Consider the following 18,852-nt stretch of genomic DNA (forward strand, 5'->3'; position numbering starts at 1 on the left):
CTAGTCACAGAAACATGGCAAATACTTTGAAAGGGGCATGTCTTTGTCATCTTTGTCTCTTCCATACCAAGGCAAGTTTCAAAATTATAAGATTTGATGCTGGAATAAGACAAGACATTGATAAAAAGAGATTTAACACTGCAATAAATGTGTTACATCATGAAAAGAAAACGTACAAACCCAGTTTAACTGGTTCCAACTCTAGGCATTATGTCATTGCTTCCTTTTCTTTCCTTAGGAGTGGACCTCAAATATTCTTTTCCTACAGGAAGATGGAAAGTGGGAAATACATATTAGTGAAGGTTATCTGAGTCATACTTTAAAACTGAGCATTCTTTAACATACCTTTAGGCAGAGGCAAACTGTTACACATTCTATTTAGTGGACTTGTTTTTAAGTGATGACATAACTAAGAGGTATTTTAGTTTAGAAAGTACTATTGTTTAAGTAGCCAGAAAAGTAACCTTACCACAAAAAATTACTTTCAATGAACAACAATACCTTTGTTAAAGATAACTACACAGGATAGGATTGCATGAAGTACTGTAGTTCATTACATTATGCAAAAATATTTCTACAACTAAGTTCTTAATCTTCTGGGTAAAGGGTAAGCCGTGAGATATATAAAACTATGAGACTCTAGTGAAAGCTATGAACTGCATTTCCTGAAAAAGGCACATACATGAACCATATTTTACATATAATTTCAGTCGAGTCATTAAACCCAGTCATCTATCCTGAGAATCTCTAAAACCTGTTAGTAGACTCCAAGGAACCAGTTTTTGAGTTTTCAAAATAATGGATTTACAAGATTTTAGAACCTGAAGCAACTTGGCAACCATGTAATACAAACTGCTAATAGAAAAATAAAGAAATACTGGCCCAGAAAGATGAAAAGAATTAAGTAAAGCCTTAGTCTACTCAGGAACAGAGGTGTCCAATTATTATGCTAATGTACATAAGACTGACCATGCAAAATTTAGTATATAGCAGTGCCTTTGGGTTAGAATAATTCTCACAATGGAACCCAAAGAGGAGACTTCCATATGGTCTTTTGGCCCAAACATTACTGATAGTTAAGAGAGTGAATCTTGGAGTTCTATATAAATGTGAAAAAGTTGATCAAGTCACTTAATCTGTCTCAAAAATAAATAAAAACATTAAGAAAAAAAAAATTTTTTTTTTAAATAATAAATTTCCTGGTGCGCCTGGGTGGCTTAGTCCGTTAAGCATCCGATTCTTGATTTCAGCTCAGGTCATGATCTTGGGATCATGAGATCAAGTCCCAAGCCTAGGATTCTCTCTCTCTCTCTCTCTCTCTCTCTCTCTCTCTCTCTCTCTCTCTCTCCCTCCCTCCCTCCCTCTCCCACTTGTGCTTTCTCTAAAAAAAAAACATAAAAAAATAAAATAGATTAAATAAATAAATAAATAAATAAATAAAATTCTTGTCTGCAACAACATGGATGATCTAGAGTATAAAGCTAAGTGAAATAAGTCACTCAGAGCGAAATGTCATATGATTTCACTCATGTGAAATTTATGAAATAAAACAAGCAAAGGGAAAAAGAGACAATCCAAGAAACAGACTCTTAACTAGAGAACAGATGGTTACCCTAAGGGGAGGTGGGTAGGGGGGAATGGGTAAAATTCATGATGGGGATTAAGGGTACACTTATCATGATGAGCACTGAGTAATGCACAGAATTGTTAAATCACTACAATGTATACCTGAAACTAATATAACACTGTATGCTAATTGTACTGCAATTAGAATGTTTAAAAAGTATTACTTAAAAAGTATTTCTTGTCAAGTCATGAAATTAGATATAATATGAAATAAATCTCTAAGTAAATGAGATGCCTTCCAGTTCAACAAAATAAGTGGCAAACATTTACTGAGTATCTTCTACATAAAGTACTATTCAAGGTGTTACTGAGGATATAGAAAAGATCAAATTGTCCTTCTTTAAGAGAAATTATGGCAAGATAGAGCTTTTCCTTCTCATTTCCATCTTGGGTTCCATTTTTTTCCTTCTTTCCTTAGGGTTCAGCTTTTTTGCCCACATTCTCAGAGTTCCCAGCAGGACTAGGAGGACCCTGCACATAACTCCTAATTTTGATCTTTCACCTGAGCCTCAGACTCCCATGTCCTGCTGGGTTTTTTGGATGTTTCCACCTGAATATACCATAGGTAAAAACTCAGTATGTTCAAAACTGAGCTTTTCATCTCTTCCTAAAATTGATCCCTTCTTTAAATTCCCTGTTTTGGTTAACAGCACCATAGCCACTTAGACACATGAAAAGTCCAGCAATAATTACATTTCACCAATCACCTTCAAGTCTCATTGATTCTTACTCTAAATGCTTTCTAAGACTACTTTCTCAACTCCATCCCAATCAATAGTACCCAAATCCAGGTCACTATCTCTCAATATAACCAATTCAGTTATCTAACCAGTCCGCTTTTATCCTACTTCAGAGTCAATTATTATACTGCTGCCAAAATGATCCCTCTAAAATGAAAATCCTGCCACATCATTCACCATCATATGTCAGACCTTTCAAAGACTTATCCATAGAATGAAGTTAAAGTTCACCCACAGAATAAATGGACAGTGTGGCATGTGAAGTACTCAATGACCTCGCTCATGCCTATCTCCTCAGCTTCACTTCCTATCTCCCACTTCATCACACCACAGCCACACTGAATCTCATGTGTTCTCACGCTGGTCTTTTGCCAATATATCCTTACAACCTTTGCACGCATAGGCAATTCCTACTAGTTCTTAAGATTCAGGTCCAGGATCACTTCCTCTGAGAAGCCTGTTCAGAGCATGCTTCCCTACCCGCCAAGCTCACACATCACCACAACAAGCAAGCAGGAGATATTTGTTACACTGAACAAAAATGAAACTAAGCAAACTAATGACACAGCAGCAAGTAAGTTATAAATATAAAGCCAGCAAGAAGGGAAACTAGATAGATTTCAGTGTTTCTTTGGAGAAAAAAGGTCTTGATCTGAGGAGTAATTGTTCAGAGTGTTGAAGAGAAGAAATGAAAGTATTTGAGTAAAAATAGAGATGGAAATGAACACATTTAGAAGTGAAATGTGTATAGTAAGGCTGGAGGGATAGTAAACACCAAATATAAACTCGTGAATGTTACCATCCTTTAAAAAAAAAAGGTTTAGGGACCACAGCTGATAAATCACCAGACTTTTGAAACAATTTTCTCTGAAACTATACAGTATAGTTGCCATTTACAGACACTACTTTACACTTGCATTAGAGAGACATTAGTTTAGATATTTTCATTTTTTAGTTAATGCCCTGTAATCTTACAGGTTTAAGAAAATACTCATGCTTAATTAGCATGTACTGAAGAACTTTATATAAAATCCTGAAATTATAGTCTTTATATTGCATGACAGTTTGCTGAAATTGGATAAGCTAACATAGACTCAGGTAGGTCAAGAGCTAGTCGACCTTATTAAATAATCTTTATTATTAGAACATTAGATTATTCCAAGTCAACAGAAGAAACTGAAAAATATAGTGAGCTTAATGTTCATTTCACAGAGGAATTCAACTGTAAATGTTTTGTTCTCTGAATGCAGGATAATTAAAGAATATCAATCTTGCAACTTAAATACACTAGTCATAGTGCAGACGAAGAACAGATCTATGAGGTATTCCCATATGAAAAGTGAAGATTAAGGTCACCTACCAAGAATAAGAAGAGGGAAAAATAATTGTCATCCCTGAACCACACTTAATGACAAAATCTACTGCTTGCAGTGAAGATAGAGAACACTCACTCTGATACATTAGCTAGAAGGCCACACAATTAGTCAGAAGGGGATCAAGTTAGAAGCATAAGCAGCATAAGTAAATCAGTCAACCCAAACTGAATCATCTCTAAATGGAGTTCTGTATCATTTTTATTTTATATATTTAACTATATAGCTGCATAAGATAATAACAACCCAAGGCATATCTTCTTTACCAAAAAGAAAGATGATTAGGAAACAGATACCTGCTGACAAAGCACAGAAGTACTTGGAGTGTTAAAAGTCATTTGCATGGAGTTGTATGTCTTCTTGTCCTTGACTCTGTAAATGCCAATTCCTTGCTTTCAGGTTTGCAGACAGTAAAAAGTGAGATACAAAGCTGAATATTAATTCTCAAGATAACACTGATGTTATGTCAGAAGATATGGGTAATTCTCACTCTCACATAATACCTGTCATTTTAAAATGCCCCTACTGAAATGAACCAACATTCGTGAATGCAAGGCTAAAAAACCCTTTTGAATGTTGTATTCAAGCAAACTGACAGATATGAACGCACAAACACTCGTCTTCGATTATGAAATCCCCTCACACATAAACATCATTGTAAAATAAATTTCTGTCAGAGAAGAGGGACTGAAAATGTTGCAAGTTTGCTAAAGAGAGTAACACCAAGCTATAAAAGAAGTTGGCAGCCCAAGAATATGACAACCACGTATGCTCAAGTGTGCTGCAGATGATCATTTAGATGCTGTCAGCCAATGTCAGCTGAATTTCTTCAATACTCCATTTTATGAAAAACCCCTCTGGCTTAGGGAAGGAATATAGACTCATTTATCTGATCTAAAACAGCAAACTGTTTTTGTCTGGTATGTATTTATTTTTCAACAAGAAGAGAGAGTTCTATATTTCTTGTGATCATAATCTTACCCATACAGTGGGGCTAATGTCTGTACTGTACAAATGTAAAAATTATTCATTAAAAAAATAGCAGATTTTATTTACATACACAGCCAATTCTCAATATTTGTGAGAATTTGTAGTAGTTATGTTCTATAGTTCCCACAAACAATGAATCAGTGAATACTGTGCTTCTTTTGCTTCCAGGAAATGAAAAATACAGGGTTAAGTTCTTATAAGCCTCTGATTACATTTTCACCGACCGATCATTACACAGTTTGTTTTATGTGTATTTCTGTGTAAAAAACATCTTATTTAATATATATTGTTGATTCATTAAAATTGAACTCAACAGCATAATTCATGACTGAACAAAGTTTATCTAACACACATATAGTCTCCATAGGGCATATCACAACCCTGTTGTATTTAGTAACACTACACATCACTTCAGCACATTTGGAGGACAGCATAATCACCCCAAAAAGGCACAAAAATTATGAAAAATGTGGCACTAAGGAGACTGCAAAAAGAACACTAGATTACAGTATGAGAGTTAAAACAAGAAGGCAAATGTCACCTTGTTCAACCTCAGCTAAAAATGTACACAGCAGGCAACTCATTTTTTTTTTTTTTAAGTCATCTCTCTACCTAACGTGGGCCTTGAACAGGATCAAGAATCCACACACTCCACTGACTGAGCCAGCCAGGTGCCCCCAGGTAATTCACTTTTTCACCGCTCTTGAGTATATCTACAAATGACTGTGAAAGCACCATAATTATTGATTTGGGGGTTGCAAATAAACTTTAGCAAGCAGATAAATTTGCAAAAATGAAAGCCATGAATAAAGAGGATCAACTAGCATGTGTGTGTGTGTGTGTGTGTGTGTGTGTGTGTGTGTGTGTGTATGAATGTGTATGTGTATATACACCTGTGGCATATGACATATGTGACAGGAAAGACAAGTTGTGGAACTCTCTAGTATGACACTCTCCTAAGGTCCATTCCTATATTTCCACTTGGCATACTGGATACCTCTACCTGAATGTACTATCAGCACTTCAAACTTAACAGACCAAGTTCATCTTCTGTGCTTATCCCAAACCTGCCTTCTGGTATGTCACTACTCAAGTCACTGCAACTCTGACTCCTTTCCCCATATCCCAGCCAGACACCAAATCATGTTGTTTCATCCTCTAAAATAGCTCTTAAAGTTGATCTCTCCCCGACCCAAGCCCACTACAATTATCACTAAATGCCTATCATTTGAACCATTAGCACAGTTTTACCATCTTCTCTATCCCCTACTCCAAAATCAAAGGCTATATTACAGTCAGTGTTATTTTTCCAAGACTTAATCATACTTTCACTTCTTGGTACCTATATAATGAGTTTCAAATTTCTTGGTTGTGATACACAATGCTTTTTCTGGCACCAAATCATCCCTGTAGATTCATCTACTGTCACTCATCTCTCATAAACTCTATAGCCACAATAATCTATTTTCCATTCTTTGAATATATCATGTTTTTTAAAGACCCTTTATACATGTTAGAAATGCCACTAACAATGCTCTTTCTTCCATTCTTTACCTGCCCTTAAAGCCTCTGCTGATGTCACTTCCTTTATGAAGACTTTCCTGATCAGCCTCTACTTCCACTTCAGGCCAAGTTAGTCACTATATTCCTTGTGCTTCCATAATATCTTCACATACTTCTATTATAGAATTCCTTAACTTGGTAAGGGAGGAAGTACAAGAACGTACAAGGTTGGCCAAATACTGATTACTAATGTAGCTGAGTGATGCAGATTCATTATACTATCATTACTTTAGTGTGTATGCTAAATTTCCATTAAAGGAAAGTTAAAAAAAAAAGTCAAGAGAGACAGAGACAGAAGGAGAAAAAAAATATTTTACTATAAGTAATTGAAAATCTGACTTGTGTGTGACTTAAACAAATATGGCATTAACTTTTTTCCCCAGATAAGAAGTCTAGAAGTACTAGTCTAGGGTCATTACTGAGGCTCAAGAAGATCATCAAAGACAAAGTCTCTTTTTCCTCCATTAAGTGTGTTGATTTGTTGCTTCAAAGCCACTTGTAATAGATGCTGACATTCTCTTTGTATTCAAGGCAGGAAAAAGGATAGTGCAAAGTCACATCTTTACCTCTTTAACAGGAAAAACAAAAATGTTCTTCAGTGCCCTCAGCAAACAGCTTGTAATACATTTCCCACAAGCTGTTAAGTCATCCAACAGTGCCTTATGGCCTGATCCTCTTTGAAGGCAGAGACTATTTTTGTACTTCGGTAAGCAATCCAGTACCTAGCATACAGAGGTACTTTGTATCTAATTAATGTATGAATCTAATAAAGGAAACAATAATATGTATAATAACACAAGAACTCCACTTTGCTAATTTTCTTTATAAAAGCAATATAACAAAAAGTGCTCTAACACTTGCCAATGCTGTACAAATAAGGAACTTCTAGTATAGTAGTTTGACATCCACTATCATGGATGTCTCTTTTTACTGTTCTCTTTGTAGAGGACCAGACAGAGGATTAACAAAAAATCAAGAGACCTGAATTTCTGTCTACACAAAACAATCTTGATGAAACTCAATTACTTAGAGGTAATGTTTATTAATTTCTCAGGGTTGTTCTGAAGATAAGAGAAATATAAACTATATGAAAGCATAGTGAAATGTATAAAACAGTATAAACACATGCATTAAAAATGCACTGAAAAAAATAAATAAAAATAAATGCAATGGTTCTATTAAGTCTTGAGAGGAAACTTAGTTATGTACCATGCATAAAGATATATGCCATCTGGCATATCAACAATATGAATTAAAAATTAAACACTATTAATATCTAGTATGGATGCTAAACATAGTTAGATGCGTTTCTGTTCTGGTTCTTTCATGGCTATAGAGAAGTAAACTAACTGTACCTTACATTTACACCTCACTAAGGAAAAAATGCTTTACAAAATAAAATTGGTGCCTTGATGCAATTATATATCCACAAACTGAAAAGTAGGATATGATAAACCCAAACTGGTTAACACAGAATAGTTGACACCAAATCCCAATTAATCAGTTAATAATTAACTACCAATAAATGAACAGTACTAAAGTAGGCCAAGGTCCTAAAGCACTTCTAAGTTAAATCAAGTGAGAAATAAAAGAGTAGAAGCATTGAATATTAATTTTCCTCTGACTTTAATAACCTTGATTGAGCTTATAAATACTTTTCAGGGTTACCTTATGGCTCATACATACAGAGGCAACACTGATGGTCAGAAATATTTCTGATAAATGATCATTTCAATGGCCTGCTTTCTAAATTTGTACTAAGTTGTATATTTCCTAACCTATAAGAGTGTTGTATCAAAATACAACACTGTGTATGTATATACAACAAAACACAGTAGCCAATACTAAGGAAGAGAAAAATGACAGTTCTAAGTCAAGAGAATCTCTACAGAATGTTATATTAAGAACTGATGTGTCTTCACTTTTATTAGATTTGTAGACAATAGTTTCATTAGTTTCAATAGTTTCATTTAAGCAGAAACTATTCTCCATGTAGCTTACCATGGAATTATTAATGCTGAAAACTGACTCATCTTAATACAAAAAACTACACATCAAGACTGTAGGCCAGTAAATTCCAGGAGAACACTGCATAAAGCATCATTAGGTCATAAATAGAACTGAAAATTTTCAGCAGATCAGACTTATCTCACAGTTATTTTCTAAAGGAGGAACATCTAATAAGAAACCAAAATGTTAGAATAGTGAGAATGAGCTTATGCTTTATAGTTGTAGCCACCCAGTTTCAAGTAAATCAATATTTGTTTTTAAAAGGGAAGAACAGAATGTTTCTCTTCCTGTTTTATTTGCATATATAGCTTTAACAGCTAAAACTTCAACAGTGGGTATTTCTCCTACAAAGAATTTGGCATACCTGAAGTAAGAAATAAATTATTTGTCAATGTTATAAAAATAAAAGTCATAAACGATACATTTACATAAACGATACGCTATTTTAATTTTTTTTTAATTTTAGGGAGAGAGTTGCACACACGTGTGAGCAGTGGGGGGGAAGGATATCATTGAGATATTGATAGGATTGCTTTGATCATCTGTTGTTATGATATCCATTAAACTCAAAGTGATCCACAGATAATCAAAGCAATCCTATCAATATCTCAATGTATCTTTTGTAGAAACAGAAAAATTCATCCTAAAATTTGTATCAGATTTCAAGGGACCCTAAACAGCCAAAACAAGCACGAAAAAGAAGAATAAAACTGGAGAACTAATACTTAATGACTTCAAAACACTATAAATTAAAAAAAAAAAAAAAAAGAACGGCAACAGAATAGAGAGCCCAGAAATAAAGTTTCACATAAATGGTCAAATAATTTTTGACAAGGGTGCCAAGACTATTCAACGGACAAAGGAAAGTCTTTTCAAAAAATGGTGCTAGGAAAACCAGATATCCACATACAAAAGAATGAAGATGAAGCTTTACCTAACACCATAGACAAAACCTAACTCAAAATAGGTCAAAGACCTAAATGTAAAGCCTAAACCCATAAAATTCTTAAAAGAAAACATAGGTTAAAGGCTTCACAACATTGGATTTGGCACTGATTTCTTAGATATAACATCAAAGGCACAGGTAACAAAGTGAAAACAATGAATTGGACTTCATGAAAATTTTAAAACTTTTGTGCAGCAAAACACACTATGCACAAAGTCACAACATTGGAGAAAATATTTGTGAACGATATATCTGGTAAGGGATTAACACATAATACATAGAGAACTCCTAAAACTCAACAAAAAGAAATAACCCAATTCAAAACTGGGCAGAGGACTTGACTAGACAGACGGCCAGTAAGTACATGAAAATAAGTTATCATCACTGATTATTATGAAAATGCAAATCAAAACGACAATGAGATACCACTTCACACCCATTAAGATGGCTACTATGAGAGAGAGAGAGAGAGAGGGAGAGAGGGAGGGAGGGAGGAACGAAGGAAGGAAGGAAGGAAGGAAGGAAGGAAGGAAGGAAGGGAGGAAGGAAGGAAGAAATAAGTTCTGGTGATGATGTGAAAAAGGAAGGAAGGAAATAAGTTCTGGTGATGATGTGAAAAAACTGGAACACTTGTGCACTGCTGGTAGTAATTTAAAATGGTACATGCTGCTATGGAAAACAGAACAGTGATTCCTTAAAAATTAAAAATAGAATTAGCATATTATCCAGCAATTTACTTCTGACTATATACCCAAAAGAAGAGAAAGCAATGTCTTGAAGAGATACTGGTACAATGACAATTTACAGCAGCACGACTCACCAATGATAAATTGTGAAAGCCACTCAAGTGTCTGTTGACAGACAAATGAATACAGTGGAATATTATTCAGCTACAAAAAGAAGGAAATTGTGCCATATGCTACCAACACAGATGAACAACCCTGAAGACATTATCCTAAGTGAAATGAGCCAATCACAAAAAGACAAATATTGCACAATTCCATTTATACAAGGTGCTTAAAGTAGAAAGAATCATAGAGACAGAAAGAAGAATGCTGGATGTCAAGGGGAATGGGGAGTATTAGAAGGTGGAAGAGGGAATATATAAAGTATCCTCCAAAATGAGAAGGCATTTGGGGACCAAAAAAACAAAGCAGGCAATGCATACAATTCCCACAGAATTTTATGCAGGGTAACTTACTGACAGGGAGCATTGGGCAGATGATGATCCAGAGCTGCAGTTATTTCCCAAAAAGTCTGGACCTCAGCCTACAGATTCTATACAGCAAGGGGACCCTGGGGACACTGTAGTGAAGTCAAGGGTTCATGTACATTTCAGAAGGTTTGCATGCACCTGACAGACCTTGTGATGACATCTGTGTGTCAGGAAAGGGAAAAACTATTTTATCTTTAACAAATTTACAGAGCACCAGAGTAAAGCCTTCCCACATTCCAGATGTGGTGGGAATTTTTAAGGCATGTATACTAATCTCCAAAGGGCCTGGGACACGTAGCCCCAAGAGAGGTCACAGAGCAGACGTCAACAAGATGAAAGACCAAAGATGGAATCAGTATTGTCATCACTCCAGCAGAGAGTTACTGTTTAGTAAGTACAGAGCAGTTCTACAACATGAAAAGAGTTACAGAGATGGAAGGTGCTGATGGTTCCACATTATGAATGTATATAATGCCAATTATACACCTAAAATGGTTAAGATGGTAAAATTTATGCTAAATGTATTTTACCACAATAAAAAAATTAAGAAGGGGTAAGGGGTGGAGTACATGGGCCATTGGGGAGTAAGAGGAAAATCTAAATGTCATGAGTAAGGGAGAAATATAATAAAGAGGGAAGAAAATAAAAAAGGAAGGTAGACAGGGATAAAGAGTAGAATGGAGGGAGGGATTCTCTCTCTCTCTCTCTCTCTCTCTCTCTCTCTCTCTCACTCACACACACACACACACACACACACACACACACACACACATATGCATACTTTGAACTTTGACCCAAATCACCAAGTACTAACTACAGCATAGAGAATGCCTCCAGGATATCAATCACTGTCACATTCTGATATCAAAGATAAAAATTTCAACTTGGTCTAAAATGACCAAATTGGGCTTAATCAGAAGTAATCAGCTGTAAATAATGCAAATCCAAAAGGTCCAGATCATGTTCCACTGTCATTCCCTATTAGGATATCAAATTCAATTTGGAAGATTTCAGTATGATTCGCTAAAGTTACGTACGTCTCAGGATACACACAGAATGTGAGTGTTCCTTGGAGCACCTGACTTGATGGATACAATGGGCAAGTACTACTGCCATTCACAGAAATAAGCATATATTTCACAGTAGCTACTGAAAATCAATGTTTTCACCGCTTCAAATGGTAACAGAAGTAAAATATTCTAATTTCAAAATCACTCCAAGCTGCAAATTAAAAAAATGTGTGTTCTTATAAACTTCTATTAATCATAAAGCTAAGTAATGTGTTACTAACAGCTGTGACTGCCTCTTCACTAAAGCCTGTGTCACTTTAGCTGACCTAACAGCTCATTCTTCTTGGAGCAATTCAATCAATCACCCCATCAAATAGTCCCAGATCAAGCAGGTGAAAATACTTTTAGTGTAGTAGGATGTCCCTACAGCTCTTTAAAATCTATAGGCACGCTCCACCGCAGCTGCCTCCTTCTGCCACTCTTGTGGTGCTGCTTGTATGTTCTCTCTTGGTGTGGACCCGGTACCTCTTTTGTGAAGCAGCAGCTGGGGAAACTCTGGTACTTGCCATGGCTGACAAAAAGCCCAAGGAAAGAGTCAAGACTGAGAACAACGATCATATTTGAAGGTGATAGGGCAGGATGGTTGTGTGGCACAGTGTAAGATTAAGAGGCATATACCACTTAGTAAACTAATGAAAGCCTATTGTAAACAACAGGGTGTGTCATTGAGGCAGATCAGATTCTGATCTGATGGGCAGCCAATCAACAAAACAAACACACCTACATTGTTGTAAATGGAGGATGAAGATACAATTGGTGTGTTCCAGCAGCAGACAGGAGGCATCTACAAAAATGGGAACCTGCTACGTTAATCCAGAACTCTGTTCCTCCAGACCAAGAAGACATTCTCCATTAGAAAACTGCAATTTGAGGGGTACCTGGGTGGTTCAGTCAGTTAAGCCTCTGACTTTGGCTCAGGTCAGGATCTCACAGTTAGTGGGTTTGAGCCCCACGTTGGGCTCTGTGCTGACAGCTCAGAGCCTGGAGCCTGCTTCAGATTCTGTGTCTCCCTCTCTCTCTGTTCCTCCCCCGCTATCACTCTGTCTCTCTCGTTCTCAAAAATAAACATATGGGGCGCCTGGGTGGCTCAGTCGGTTAAGCGTCCGACTTCAGCTCAGGTCACAATCTCATGGTCCATGAGTTCAAGCCCCGCGTTGGGCTCTGGGCTGATGGCTCAGAGCCTGGAGCCTGCTTCCGATTCTGTGTCTCCCTCTCTCTCTAACCCTCCCCTGTTCATGCTCTGTCTCTCTCTGTCTCAAAAATAAATAAACGTTAAAAAAAATTAAAAAATAAATAAACATAAAAATTAAAAAAAAAAGAAAATCGCAATTTGGTTCCACCACATCCTAGTATAGTTTTCTCTATTCTTTCATTTTCCCCTTCCCCATTTCTTTACTGTACATAAAGTAACTGTGTATGTGCACAAGCATACTGCATGTTTTGAACTAAATGGCCAATGGTATGTTTTGAGTAACATCAAATGGAGATGGGATAAGGGAAAATACTGGTCCTGTGAAAATACCTCCTTTCTCCATTAGTGGCATGCTCATTCATCTCTTATCTTTATATTCCAGTTATTTTGCTCTTACTCTTTAACAATAGAAGAACATGAAATCATTCTGTACTTTGTTTTATTGGAGAATTTTAATTTATTTCATTTGCTATTATAAAACCAAGGACAATTTTATAACTTTTTTGTACATGTTACATGTAGGACAATATTTTTTTTAAGTTTATTTATTTATTTTGAGAGAGGAGAAGAGAATCTGAAGCAGGCTCCATGCTGTCAGAGCAGAGCCTGATGTCAGGCTCAATCTCATGAACCATGAGATCATAACCTGAGCAGAATCCTAGATAGTTTTCCCTTCAAGTCAAGTACCTTGTTGTTTAAATAAACTTGTTTAAAAACAATTAAATTTAATTTTAAAAACAAAATCTGTAGGCACATGAAATCTGAGGATAGGATGAAAAAAAAGGAATGGACTAGGTTTTTACCTCAAAGGTCCCAGTGCTTTACAAAATTCACTGGATTCTCAGAATCCATGCTTTTTGAATTACAACAGATAAACAAATATTTGTGGGTATCACTATAGCCAATGGCATTGACAAAACTAAGTATACCCCAAATTTCGATTACAGGCATACTTTGGAAATAATGTGGGTTTGGTGCTGACCACCACAAAAATATCACAGAAAAGCAAGTCAAGTGACTTTTTTGGTTTCCCAGTGCATAAAAAAGTTAGGTTTACCCAATACTATATAGTCTATTAAGTGTGCAATGGCATTATGTCTAAAAACAAATAATACCTTATTGCTAGAAAAGGCTAACCATCATCTGAAGTTTCAACAAGTTGTAACCACTGATCACAGATCACCATAACAAATATAATAATGAAAAAGTTCGAAATATTGCAAGAATAAATAAAATGTGACACAGAGACAGGAAGTAAACAAATGCTGTTAGAAAAATGGCACCGATGGACTTGCTTAATGCAAGGTGTCACAAACCTTCAATTTGTAAAAAACGTAGTTATCTGCAAAGTGCAACAAAGCAATTGCAGTAGGTTGAATGGTGATATCCTCCCAAAATATGCCCTGTATTCCTGGCCCTTATTTTGTTTCTGTGCTGTTTCAGGTAATTATTATTTGTGAGGAAAACAAATGGATTGAATTAAGATGATTAAAGGAAAAAATGGTCCTTCAATTAAAAATTTTTTAAAACCCTAGAGTTGCTGATTTATTAATATTTAATGATTAAAGGTTACCCTCTTTTTCTCAACTATGCCTTTAAATAAAAACAAAATTTGATAGATTATACAGATGTCCTCATAAGTTTTGCACAACTTTTGTTTACCAATATCTTAATCACAAACTGGGACAATCGCTGAATATTTAAAGTAGGTCACCTAGCTGAAAATCACAAAGAATCCTAGCACAAAATTTAGCAGAAGAGTACTTGCTGCCTCTTTTCCTTTGAGTACTTTGATGATTGACCTCTTAAGATAAAGAAGTCTTTTCTTGGAAAACAAAAACTTATCTGCTATATTCTTCTTCATACGTTTCACACTGTCCTACTTTGCTATATTTCAGCTCCTACAGGAAATCAGTACATGACATAACTCTCATTTCCTATAACCAAGACATCTGTACATCTGTATGGGCCAAAGCAAAGAATTCAGATTTTAGAAGTTCAGATGTACCAATCTTGGCTTTGGGTGGAGTTGGGAGAAGATAGCTTGAATAAAAAGAAAATTGGTTGCAAAGGAGGAATTCTGCTAAAAACAGGCAGAATTTTCTATTTTTCTGCCAGCCACAGGACTTAACAATATTTTTAAAAATCTATGAGCTGAAAAGGATTTCTCGTATGAATTATACTAGGCAATGTACCATGTCAGTCACTCTCAGTTCGCCCCCAGCTACTGGCAGCATAGTGGATTTAGTATCTGAGTTTTTCAAATGGTAATAGATTTCAAGAGTCCCTTTTAAAAGTGGGTAGTGACTGGGGCACCTGGGTGGCTCAGTGGGTTAAGTGTGTGACTTCGGCTTCGGCTCAGGTCATGATTTCACAGCTCGTGAGTTCGAGCCCCCCAACGGGCTCTGTGCTGACAGCTCAGAGCCTGGAGCCTGCTTTGGATTCTGTGTCTCCCTCTCTCTCTGCCCCTCCCCCTGCCTCAAGAAATGAATGAACACTAAAATTTTTTTAAAATAAATAAATAATAAAAGTGGGCAGTGATCACTGCAGCTATGTAATGTATGCTACATTTTTTAAACTGCAGCAAAGAAAATGATATTGATTTTGCTATTTAATGATTAGGTTTCCTCCTTACTGTGTGATTTTAATCCAAGATTAACACGGGTAGCTTTCATTTACATTACATCCCAAATTCTCTATTAAGTAGAGAACAGGAATTGAGTAATATAGGCAAGACATTTACTTCTCACTCAAAGAGAAATTAATGCCAATAGTTTCCAATCTTTTTAGGATTATTCAACATTCATTTCACATCAAATATTTATTGAAACTAATGTATTACAGGTACTTTAGTCAATTCCTGTTTTTAAACGTTTATTTATTTTGAGAGAGAGAGAGAGAGAGAGAGAGAAAGAGAAAGAGGAAGGAAGAGAAAGAATCCCAACCAGGCTCTGTGCAGTCACAGGTAGTGCTCGATCCCACAAACCTTGAGATCATGACCTGAGCCAAAATCAAGAGTCAGACACTTAACCCACTGAGCCACCCAGACGCCCCAGGTATTTTAATCAATTCTCCCATCATCCAAAGAACATAGCACTGTATTCAAAAAATGTTAAGGTACTCTTCATCACATGGTTTTCAAAGAGGTAGATGTTAGTCTTATTGTTATGTTTTAGGCTTTCAACTTTTAAATGAAGAAAACTCAGCCATTTTAAAATAGTTTAACAACTGTACTACTGTAATTGTTGAAGATTCTAGCTATCTTCAATTTTAAACTAGACTAATACAGACCAAAGCTGTATTGTTGGTTTACTAATGGTTATATATGTAACTAGCAACATAGGAGACAACAGTCATTTTCAGCAATTTTTTTGAAATTAAAAAACAGTTATTTCAGGTTGATCACAACCATAAATCTACCCTTTGACTGAATTTGTTAATGAAGAAACAGTCCTACAGCTTCCATTCTTTGATATGTTTACTCCAACATTGAGAAGACCCAATAACTCCCTTATCATATTTCTTACTTAGATACTGATTGCTGGGTGGAATACAATGGGTTGACTGGTCCTTTAAAATTATCCTTTCTAAAATTCTTAATTCAAAAAGTATAAGGAGACCATATGCCTTAAGAGGTCAAGGATCATAGCCTAGGATAGCAGAATGGTATAGTCTAAATTCCATCATAAGATTCACCCTTTTCCTCATTATTGGTAGTTTCTCCTCAGTCAATGTTCTTGACTGTCCCTCCTATGTGCTTCTCTGGTGTTAGCAGGGCCCACAGGGAGCTAAATGTCAACCCTTCCGGGCAACACCTAGACAGGACAAGACGATACAAAGTGGTAACAGTTGGCACTTCTTTTCCTTTCTTTCCCTACCCATCCCCCCTCCCCGCACCCCCCCCCCCCCCCAGCATGACCCAGCAAGGAGCTGAACTTCCACTCCCACCTTTGGCAATGAGGCAAGTCAAGGAAAACATTAACACCAAATGCACTCAATACAAAGTTTCCAAGACTATTTACAAGATTATTTTTTCATTATGAAAAAATTCTTTCCACGAACTCTTTCTCCTAGCATTAATATTTGATCTTAGTGTTTCCCTTTAATGTATCCAATTTTCCTCAAGGTCTGGGGATCTTTAGTTGATCAGAGCTTTTCTGAATACATTCTCCCTCTCATCCTCTCACCCCCATAGTGTCTTTTATTTAAAATTTTTAAAGATAAACTTAAAATCTTAAACATAATTCCAAACTTACAGAAAAGTTCAAGAATAGTATGAAGAATCTTTTTTTTAATCATTTGAGAGTAAATTGCTGACATTATGTCCCATCATCCCTGAAAACTTAGGTTTGTAATTCCTTTAATGAAGACATTCTCCCAAATAACCATGATACAATCGTCAAAATCAACAAATCAACAATGATACCAGGTAATCTCTAAGCCCTATTTAAGTTTCACCAGTCATCTCACTAATGTCTTTTGTAGCAAAGGGAACAGATCTAGTATCATGGGTTGCATTTAATTGTCATGTTTCTATAATCTCTTTAACCCTGAAACAGTTATCAAGTTTTTCCTTTACTTTCATGATCTTTAAAATTTTGTAAGTTACAGGCCAGGTATCTTCTAAAAAGTCTCTCAATTTGGGATTCTCTGCTGTTTCCTCAAGATTAGATTTAGGTTATATAGATTTTGGTAGATGAATCATAGAAATGATGCCCTGGTCCTCACACTGCATCCTATCAGGCAGTGCTTGATTTTATTTTGTCCCATTACTATTAACATTAGCTTTCATCACCCGATTAAGGTTAGAATCTGCCAGGTTTCCTTCTGTGAAGTTCCTTTTCTTTCCTTTGTAAGTAATAGATATTTTGTGAGGAGATATTTTGAAACTACATAAACAGCATTCCTTATTAAACTTTCACCCATTAGTTTTGGCATCTACTGACATTTCATGGATAACTGATTATCCATGGATAACTACACTGGTTCCCAAACTGATTTTTCTAATTCCATTCTTCCTTTTCTTCTCTCCATTCATTTATTATGTCACTGCAAACTCATGAATTCCTATTTTATTCAGTGGGCTATAATTTGATAATGAGTATTATTTGATGTTCAAACTGTTCAAAAATTGGCCAGTGACTGCTTGCTCCTTCAAGGTCACTTCTGTGTCCTTTAGATATAATACCTCTTTGAGCGATTCCTTACTTTCTTGTTTCCAGCATATCTTGTCCTTTTCTTTCTCTACCCAAGCCCTAGAATCAGCCATTTCTCCAAGGAGTCCTAGCACAGGCACCTATGTTTCTAGGCCCCATCCTATGATTTCTGGACTGAATTACTCAGGGAGCAAAGAAAGCAGTAAGAAAGCCAAAGTGCTACTTTGTTTAGAATGTGTTGTGACTTGCCCTGATTTCCTCTGTACCTGAATACATCTGTTTCCCCAACGGCTTATCTGCCTTGAACAGCAAGGCTGACTACACACTGCTTAAAGAACAGAGGAGACCTGTAAAATAGACAAACCTCCCCCAAAACATAGTTGCAAAAGTTAGGAAACACTTGCTCTGGGGGTGGATATTCTGAGGTCATTTTATTCCTAGAAAAGGTACCTTTTCCTTTTCTTTCTTTTTTACTATATCTTTTATTTTGTAACAGTTTTAGATGTGTACACAAACTGTGAGGATAGCTCGAGTTCCTATGTATCCCACACCCAATTTCCCTTAACAGCTTGTATTAGTGTGATACATTGTCACACTTTTTTTCTCTTCCCCCTGCCCTCATTTGTCACAACTAATGAACCAATACAAATAAATTATTATTAACGAAAGTTCATACTTTATTCAGATATCCTCAGTTTTCCTCCAACGTCCAATTTCTGTGTGAGGATCCCATCCAGAATATCATACTACACTTAGTAATTAAGTACTGTTAAGCTATTCTTGCTTGTGACAGTTTCTCAGAGCTTCCTTGTCTTTGATGAATGTATTAATTTACTGTAGCTGCTGTAACAAATTAGACAAACTTAAGGTCTTTTAAAAAAATCCCAAAGGGGCACCCAGGTGGCTCAGTTGGTTGAGCGTCTAGATGAGTCCTGATTTCAGTTCAGGTCATGATCGCACGGTTCATGAT

At 36.1% G+C, this 18,852-nt stretch overlaps 1 protein-coding gene and 1 pseudogene across 10 annotated transcripts in view; one reads left to right on the forward strand and one right to left on the reverse strand.

Annotated features, from left to right (window-relative positions):
- The window catches only part of PEAK1 (pseudopodium enriched atypical kinase 1), a 310,300-nt gene that overhangs the window by 187,088 nt on the left and 104,360 nt on the right, over nucleotides 1-18,852 (reverse strand). For 6 of the 10 annotated variants that reach the window (XM_027067830.2, XM_027067828.2, XM_053223697.1 and 3 more), the window contains one exon: nucleotides 181-262. The gene's annotated coding sequence lies outside the window, so the exon portion shown is untranslated. Of the gene's footprint in view, nucleotides 1-176; nucleotides 263-18,852 lie in introns of all 10 variants that reach the window. The other 4 variants (XM_053223700.1, XM_027067831.2, XM_053223699.1 and 1 more) reach the window with 1 other exon arrangement.
- LOC128316155 (small ubiquitin-related modifier 2-like) lies at nucleotides 12,042-12,346 on the forward strand (annotated as a pseudogene).

The sequence above is a fragment of the Acinonyx jubatus genome, chromosome B3 (assembly GCF_027475565.1).
Source record: "Acinonyx jubatus isolate Ajub_Pintada_27869175 chromosome B3, VMU_Ajub_asm_v1.0, whole genome shotgun sequence".
NCBI lineage: Eukaryota > Metazoa > Chordata > Mammalia > Carnivora > Felidae > Acinonyx > Acinonyx jubatus.